An 8,718-nucleotide genomic window follows, 5' to 3' on the forward strand; every position below is an offset into this window, starting at 1 on the left:
AGGGGTAAGAGAAACCAAATTTACCGTAAATGTGTACCCAAGGAGACTTAGTGCACATAAGATGACCTTGAGGAGTCCCAGTAAATGCCTTTAGACCTTTCATTCAAAACCTCCATTTTTAGTCTTCAGACATGTCAGATTTTCTTGATTCTGAGCTCTACACATGCTTCTTTCCAAAGCAGAAATCCCTTTCACTACTTCCTTGACAAAGGGCCCCCTCTTCCAGAAAACTGCCCCCCAACATCCTCCCCAAACTGTTTGAATTAGATACAGTTCCTATTGCCCTTCTTCATCCAGCCAAGCATTTCACATAATGTACTCTGCATATAAGTTAAATAAGCAAGGTGAAAATATACAGCCTTGATGTACTCCTTGTGCTAAATGAAGCACAAGCTGGAATCAAGATTGCCAGAAGTATCAATAACCTCAGATATGCAGATGACACCACCGTTGTGGCAGAATGTGAAGAGGAAGAGCCTTTTGATGAAAGTGAAAGAGGAGAGTGAAAAAGTTGGCTTAAAACTCAACATTCAAAAAACAAAGATCATGGCATCTGGTCCCATCACTTCATGGCAGATAGATGGGGAAACAATGAAACAGTGACAGACTTTATCTTGGGGTTTCCAAAATCACTGCAGATGGTAACTGCAGCCATGAAATTAAAAGACGCTTGCTCCTTGGAAGGAAAGCTATGACAAACCTGGACAGAATATTAAAAAGCAGAGACTTTAGTTTGCTGATAAAGGTCCATCTAGTCAAAGCTATGGTTTTTCCAGTAGTCATGTATGGATGTGCGAGTTGACCATAAAGAACACTGAGTGCTGAAGAATGGATGCTTTTTTGAACTGTAGTGTTGGAGAAGACTCTTTGAGAGTCTCTTGGACTGCAAGGAGATCAAATCAGTCAATCCTAAAGTCCTGAATATTCATTGGAAGGACTAATTCTGAAGCTGAAACTCCAATACTTTGGCCACCTGATGGAAAGAACTGACTCATTGGAAAAGACTCTGATGCTGGGAAAGATTGAAGGCAGGTGGAGAAGGGGACGACAGAGGATGAAATGGTTGGGTCACGTCACTGACTTGAAGGACGTGAGTTTGACCAAGCTCTGGGAGTTGGTGATGGACAGGGAAGCCTGGCGTGCTGCAGTTCACAGGGTCGCAAAAAGTTGGACACAACTGAGCAACTGAACTGATTGCCCTTCAGTGATAGAATGGATTCCCTAACATCTAGCACAGAGCCTGGCATATAGTAGGTGTTTTTAAAATGTATTTATTTTTGGCTATGCTGGGTCTTCATTGCTTTTACATGGGCTTTCTCTATTTGCAGTGAGTGGGGGCTACTCTTCGTTGAGGTGTGCAAGCTTTTCACTGTGGTGGCTTCTCTTGTTGCCAAGCACCTGCTCTAATGCACGGACTTCAGTAGTTGAGGCACACAGGCTCAGTAGTTGCAGCTCACATGCTCTAGAGCGTGGGCTCAGTAGTTATGGCACATGGGCTTAGTTGCTCCGTGGCATGTGGGATCATCTTTGCCCATGGATCAAACCCATGGCCCCTGCATTGGCAGGCGGATTCTTATCCAGTGTGCCACCAGGAAAGTCCCATAGTAAGTGTTTAATGTTGGTCCATTAAAAAAAATGAAATATGTAGAAAATCAGTACTGATTCCAAATTGCATTGTAATTGTCAATGCACAGCTTTTAGATGAGGAGGCTTTCCCACACTGTTTATTTATAAATTTGTTCATTCATTCCTTCACTCATACATCTATATATTGAAGAAATTAACTCTGCTTATTAATGGATCAGACAGCGTGCTAGTCATTGGGAACACAGTGATTAGGGAGACATGGTTTGTGACCTCCAAGTTTGGCCTTGGTAACATAGTGAAAAGTTCTCTTCCTCCTTTCCAAATTCTTAAGAGAAGAAACATAGTTATCAATTTTTTGTTTTAGAATTACTTTAATTTTTAAATTCTAGTTGAGTAGACACACTAAGGACCACATACCTATTTATTACCTCTATTGGGCTTTGTGGTTTGGTATCATATGTTTAGCCAGGTCTTGCTGTGCAAAAAAAAAAAAAAAGAGAGAGAGCCTGGATTTGGATATATACACTCAACGTTCAGACAGTGAGGCAGCCAATTTAGCTAATTCATGTCAAAAATTAACCAGAAACAGTTTCACTGCCTATAAGCACAGCTTGACTGGTGATTCACCGTATGATTTAGGTGAGTCATGTAACCTCTATGTCTGGGGTTCTTCAGATCTAAATTATAGAGATGGTCTGAATATAATGAATGAGAGACACAATGGCATAGTGCAACAGTACCAGACCAATTATTTCATCCTCCTGAAGTTATCTGTTTTATATAGTTTTATTTTCATATGTTAGAAAACAGAGCTGACCTGATTGCCCAGGTAAGTCTATTTAAGGGCCACTTGAATGGCAGAGTTTATGAACACAATTTCCACAACTGTACATAGCAACAATTTCTCCAATTATCTCTGCACCATTACCTATACACTTCTGATTTAAACACAGGAGTAACCATGTAGAGAGTGGAAAGTAAACAGAAAATATATGTAAAAGATTTTAAGGGCCATGGAAATGGCCAAGAAACTGTATAAATGAATTTCATCACTATACATCCTTGATTAATCAGATACTATTTCACAACTGTTTCATTTTGTGTGAAACTAATCCATAATTGGGCTTTCCAGGTGGCTCAGTGGTAAATTGACCTGCCAATACAGGAGACTTGGGTTTGATCCCTGGGTTGGAAAGATCCCCTGGAGAAGGAAATGATAGCCCACTCCAGTACTCTTGCCTGGGAAATTCCATGGACAGAACCTGGTGTGTTATAGTCCATGGGGTCACAAAAGAGTCAGACATGACTGAGTGACTAAACAACAACCCACAATCAGTCCAATAAACTCTAATTAGAGGAATGATTACTTGAGCTTATATAGTTTATACTTTTTGAAGCTCTTTCATGTACATTTACTCATATAATCCTTGCAACAATCCTCTGAGGTAGGCAGAGTAGGGATTCTTATCCCCATGTGTTAATATTTTTGTTACATTTCATTCTGTACAAATGACCAAATATTGATTTATAATGCATACTAAGTATAGGTCTTTTTACTTAATTCTTTTTTTTTTTTTTTTTTTATAAATTTATTTATTTTAGTTGGGGGCCAATCACTTCACAACATTGCAATAGTTTTTGCCATATATTGACATGAATCAGCCATGGGTTTACATGTGTTCCCCCTCCTGGACCCCCCACCCACCTCCCTCCCCATCCCATCCTTCTGGATCATCCCATTGCCCCGGCCCTGAGCCCTTGTCTCATGCATCGAACATGGAATGGTGTTCTGTTTCACATATGATAATATACATGTTTCAATGCTATTCTCCCAGAACGTCCCACCCTCACCTTCTCCCTCAGAGTCCATAAAATTGTTCCATGCGTCTGTGTCTCTTATTCTGTCTCGCATATAGGGTTATCGTTACCATCTTTCAAATTCCATATATATGCATTAGTATACTGTATTGTTTTTCTTTCTGGCTTACTTCACTCTGTATAATGGGCTCCAGTTTCATCCATCTCAGTAGAACCGATTCAAATGTATTTTTTTTAATGGCTGAGTAATATTCCATTGTGTATATGTACCACAGCTTCCTTATCCATTCGTCTGCTGATGGACATCTAGGTTGCTTCCATGTCCTGGCTATTGTAAACAGTGCTGCGATGAACATTGGGGTACACGCGTCTCTTTCAATTCTGGTTTCCTCGGTGTATATGCCCAGCAGTGGGATTGCTGGGTCATATGGCAGTTGTATTCCCAGTTTTTTAAGGAATCTCCACACTGTTCTCCATAGTGGCTGTACTAGTTTGCATTCCCACCAACAGTGTAAGAGGGTTCCCTTTTCTCCACACCCTCTCCAGCATTTATTGCTTGTAGACTTTTGGATAGCAGCCATTCTGACTGGTGTGAAATGATACCTCATTGTGGTTTTGATTTGCATTTCTCTAATAATGAGTGATGTTGAGCATCTTTTCATGTGTTTGTTAGCCATCTGTATGTCTTCTTTGGAGAAATGTCTGTTTAGTTCTTTGGCCCATTTTTTGATTGGGTCGTTTATTTTTCGGGAATTCAGCTGCAGAAGTTGCTTGTATATTTTTGATATTAATTGTTTGTCTGTTGCTTCATTTGCTATTATTTTCTCCCATTCTGAAGGCTGTCTTTTCACCTTGTTTATAGTTTCCTTTGTTGTGCAAAAGCTTTTAATTTTAATTAGGTCCCATTTGTTTATTTTTGCTTTTATTTCCAATATTCTAGGAGGTGGGTCATGGAGGATCCTGCTGTGATTTATGTCGGAGAGTGTTTTGCCTATGTTTTCCTCTAGGAGTTTTATTGTTTCTGGTCTTACATTTAGATCTTTAATCCATTTTGAGTTTATTTTTGTGTACGGTGTTAGGAAATGTTCTAGTTTCATTCTTTTACAAGTGGTTGACCAGTTTTCCCAGCACCACTTGTTAAAGAGCTTGTCTTTTCTCCATTGAATATTCTTGCCTCCTTTGTCGAAGATAAGGTGTCCATAGGTGCGTGGGTTTACTTAATTCTTATAGCTCACATAAGAATATAATGTATCTGAAATATTTACAGTAGAAGACCAAGAAAGCCATAAGTACAGTAGAGTACCTTCTTTTTAGTAGTCAAATAATAAACAAAAATCTAGTTGAAAGAAAAACAAGTTTTTCCAGGTAAGTTAGGTCATTCTCTTAATGATTAATACAGGCTTTTGTTAAATTTCTGCTAGGAAATCCCTACACAATGTTAATTTAATGAAAAATAAAATATTTTCAGCAAGTTTTTCTCTACTTCAGATTAATTTTATGGGAGAGATTTGGGGTCTTTAAGTTTCTCTGAAACATCAATAATTGTTCATGAACCTACCTGTTTTCTTTTCCTCAATCCAATAGTCAGTAATCTGGCAGAAGGAGAGCCTAACCACTGCCAAACAAAATTCCAATATTTAATTAGAAAATACATTCTTGATGCTTTAGCCAAAAATGCAAAGCCCCTTATTTAAGCTAATGGGATTAAAAAGAAGTCTCTAGTACCTAGTAACAGAATAAAGTTAAAGAAACACAATGCACAGACCTTAAAAAAAAAACCCTCTCAATATAAAAGTTTTTGTAACAAATGACATTTATAATTTTGTATGTAAAAATATTTTTGGAATATAAATTAGAAACAAGAATCAGATTTTGAAGCAAGATCATTATTTAAATACTATTTGTTGTTGTTTGGTCACTAAGTCTTGTCCAATTCTTTTGTGATCCCATGGACTGTAACCCACCAGGCTCTTCTGTCCGTGGATTTCCCTGGCAAGAATACTGGAGTGGATTGCCATTTCCTTCTCTGGGGGATCTTTTCAACCCAAGGATTGAACCAATGTCTCTTGCATTGGCAGCCGGATTCTTTACCGCTGAACCACCAGGGAAGTCCTTAAATATTATTACTTCAATTAATTATACCCTAGTTGTTTTTTGAAAATTTAAATTCTTCTGGGAAGATAAAAAGGGGAAATAGTTTGGTTTATCTTGGGTTCTTATTCCTTATTTGTTTTGAACCAGTATTCTTCTAATATTTATTCATAAATCTAAAGTTAATAAGCATTATTGTTAACAAGCAGAGGCCCATGCAAAAGGTTTCTTATGCTACAATCATTAGTCATGGTGCATATAGGGTCTTGGAAATATAAAATTAAACAGAATAAGATTGGGGGGAAAAAATCTAAATAGACCAAATCCTATACAAAGCTAAATGGCTAGGTTATGGAAGTATTTGTTATAAGCAAATTAGTAGTTTGTAGGAAAAGAAAACTGTCTGACTTTCATCTAGCCTTACCTACCTTAAGATTTTTATTTTGGTTATGGTTAGAGGCCAATATTGACCTTAGTGTGGATTTATGCAACTATGAAAACCTTTAGAGACCTAAGGCCATCACAAGAATTTTCTTCGGTTCTTTTGTGCCACAGTTACTTTAAAATCTTCAGACCTAAAAAAGAATTCAGAACTGCTAGTTATTACGAATTAGAGAGGCTGACCACTTCCAACTCTAATTCAATCAGTTGTAGATTAACTGTTTACATTTCACTGAAGATTTGGCTCTTTCTAGAAGTGCAGGTCTGTTCTGTACAACTTCAACTGATTGCTGTCACACTAGTGCTTATAAGTGAGACTTGAAATACTTAACCCTTTCACTGCTTGATTGGAGGATAGTTTAATGTGATCAATGTGTCCCTATTCTATTCTGAACTTGGCAGTGTAAGGGCTGAAGAATGATTTTCATTATCAAATTCAAAGAGTACTATATGCAAGGAAATTTTGTTGAAAAGTCAAATCAGAAGGGACTTTCGTGATGTTACATCTTATGTCTTCACATTTTGGTAGCAGGAGAAAATACAGGACTGGATCCACAAAGAGTTATAAAAAGAAGAAAGGTGATGATTACAGTCATCTGCACAGAGCAGTTTGATTTACAGGTTTCAGCCATTTAATTATTTCTGGATTTGGACCCCATACCACATCCCACTGATTTTCAAACTGTAGCCTTATCAGAACCACCTAGAGGGTTTTTTAAAACACTGATTGCTGGGTTACACCCCAGAGTTTCAGATTCACTAGGTTCAGGCTGGAGCCAATTAATTTTTTTTTTTTTCCTTTTTTGGCCACACCACGCAGCATGTGGGACCTTACTCACCCAACCAAGGATTGAACCCGCACCTCCTGCACTGGAGGTGCAGAGTCTTAACCACTGAACTGTCAGGGAAGTCCCAGTAATTTGTATTTCGAACAAGTTCCTAGGTGATACAGATGCTGCTGGTCCCCAGACCACACTTTGAGAACCACTAGGTATCCATACACCATGCAGTTAGCCTACCTTTATTGTAATTATAATTTTAAAATGTTTAAATAGAAGTATAGTTGACTTACAATATTAGTTTCAAGGGTACAACACCAAGATTCAATATTTTTATAGATTATACTCCATTTAAAATCATTAAAAAACAATGGCTATATTTCCCTATGCTGTATAATATTCCTTGCTGCTTATTTATTTTATACATACTAGTTTGTATCTCTTAATCTCATACCCCAATCTTGCCCCTTTCACTCTCCCTCTCCCCTAGTTTGTTCTCTATATCTCTGAGTCTGTTTCTGTTGTTATATTCATTCATTTTATTTTTTAGATTCTACATGTGATATCATCCAGTGTTTTTCTTTCTTGACTTATGTCACTAAGTATAATACTCTCTAGGTCCATCTACATTGTTGCAAATTAGCCTACCAACTTCTAATAAGTACTACCTTTATTCTATAATCTATAAGCAAACTACAAATGAAATAGTGAGAACATCACTAAAAAAATTTATTTTTGTTTAGCCATGCTACGTGGCTTGTGGGATCTTAGCTCCCCAACCAGGGACTGCACCCTGGCAATGGCAATGAAAGCATGAAGTCGTAACCACTGACCACCATGGAACTCCCTAAAAGTATTTTTTAAATTATAGTATCAGTTTTGAGCATGTTTATTTACCTTAATCTTCAAATAAGGGAAACAGGGGAATAAAGTTGATCTTAATTCTTGTTTGCTGCTGCTAAGTCACTTCAGTCCTGTCCGACTCTGTGTGACCCCATAGACAGCAGCCCACCAGGCTCCTCTGTCCCCGGGATTCTCCAGGCAAGAATACTGGAGTGGGTTGCCGTTTCCTTCTCCAAATTCTTGTTTAAATGTCCTTTAAAATTTAGCAGTAATAGTGGCAAGTTAAAAATTCACAATGTAAAAAATGTTCTAATCCTGTATAGGTATATGACAAGGTAATTATAGGAGAAATAACATAATGTCTAGGATTTACTTTAAAATATATCAACAATAAATAAATTGTAAAAATAAAGGGAGAAAGAGTCTTAGATGAAACAAGACTGGCAAAATGTTATTTGTTGAAGCTAAATGATGATTACAAGATTCATTATATTTTTGTTTCTACTTTTATGTAAGTTTGAAAATTTTTGTAAGAGAAAGCTTTGAAAATTCACATCTTCATCAATATTCATTGAAAGTATAGTTGACATGTAAGAAATGTGGACTGCATTTACAACAGTCTTATGATATATCTCAGATAACAGTGGTAACAGTTAAGAATTTGATAATCAGTCACTATACAGACGGGGTTTCCCTGGTGGCTCAGTGGTAAAGAACCCACCTGCCAATGCAGGAGACATGGGTTCAATCCCTGGGTTGGGAAGATCCCATGAAGGAAATGGCAACCCACTGCAGTATTCTCGCCTGGGAAATCCTATGGACAAAAGCCTGGTGGGCTATACAGTCCATAGCATCTGTAAGAAAGAGTCAGACACAGTTTAGCAACTGAACAATACAGACTAGGCCTGAAATACAACTCTCAATTTAGGAACCTCCATTGTGGGCAGGAAGGGGTAGGGGAAATAGCACTTGAAATGCCCTTTTCTAAATTTCCCTGTCCCTTTGAGAAGCCTTTATTTCCTCATTTTTTTCTAATTAATTTATTTTTTATTGAAGGATAATTGCAATTCCCTTTTTATTCCACCAGATTTGCTTGCAGTTTCTGAAACTCTGGGCAGCTGCTTCTGTAGACTCACAAAAATCCTTCTCTGCTGCCTGC

At 37.7% G+C, this 8,718-nt stretch overlaps 1 long non-coding RNA gene across 1 annotated transcript; it reads right to left on the reverse strand.

Moving 5' to 3' along the window:
• Positions 1-3,219: 3,219 nt before the first annotated feature.
• On the reverse strand, positions 3,220-7,793 carry LOC145536242 (uncharacterized). Its single transcript, XR_014075712.1, has 4 exons — positions 7,614-7,793; positions 5,925-6,071; positions 4,964-5,020; positions 3,220-4,741 (listed from the first exon to the last, which is right to left on the reverse strand). It is a non-coding gene; the product is annotated as an uncharacterized LOC145536242 (long non-coding RNA).
• Positions 7,794-8,718: the final 925 nt, after the last annotated feature.

Source organism: Giraffa tippelskirchi, chromosome X (assembly GCF_054371585.1).
Source record: "Giraffa tippelskirchi isolate mGirTip1 chromosome X, T2T-mGirTip1v1.2.pri, whole genome shotgun sequence".
NCBI lineage: Eukaryota > Metazoa > Chordata > Mammalia > Artiodactyla > Giraffidae > Giraffa > Giraffa tippelskirchi.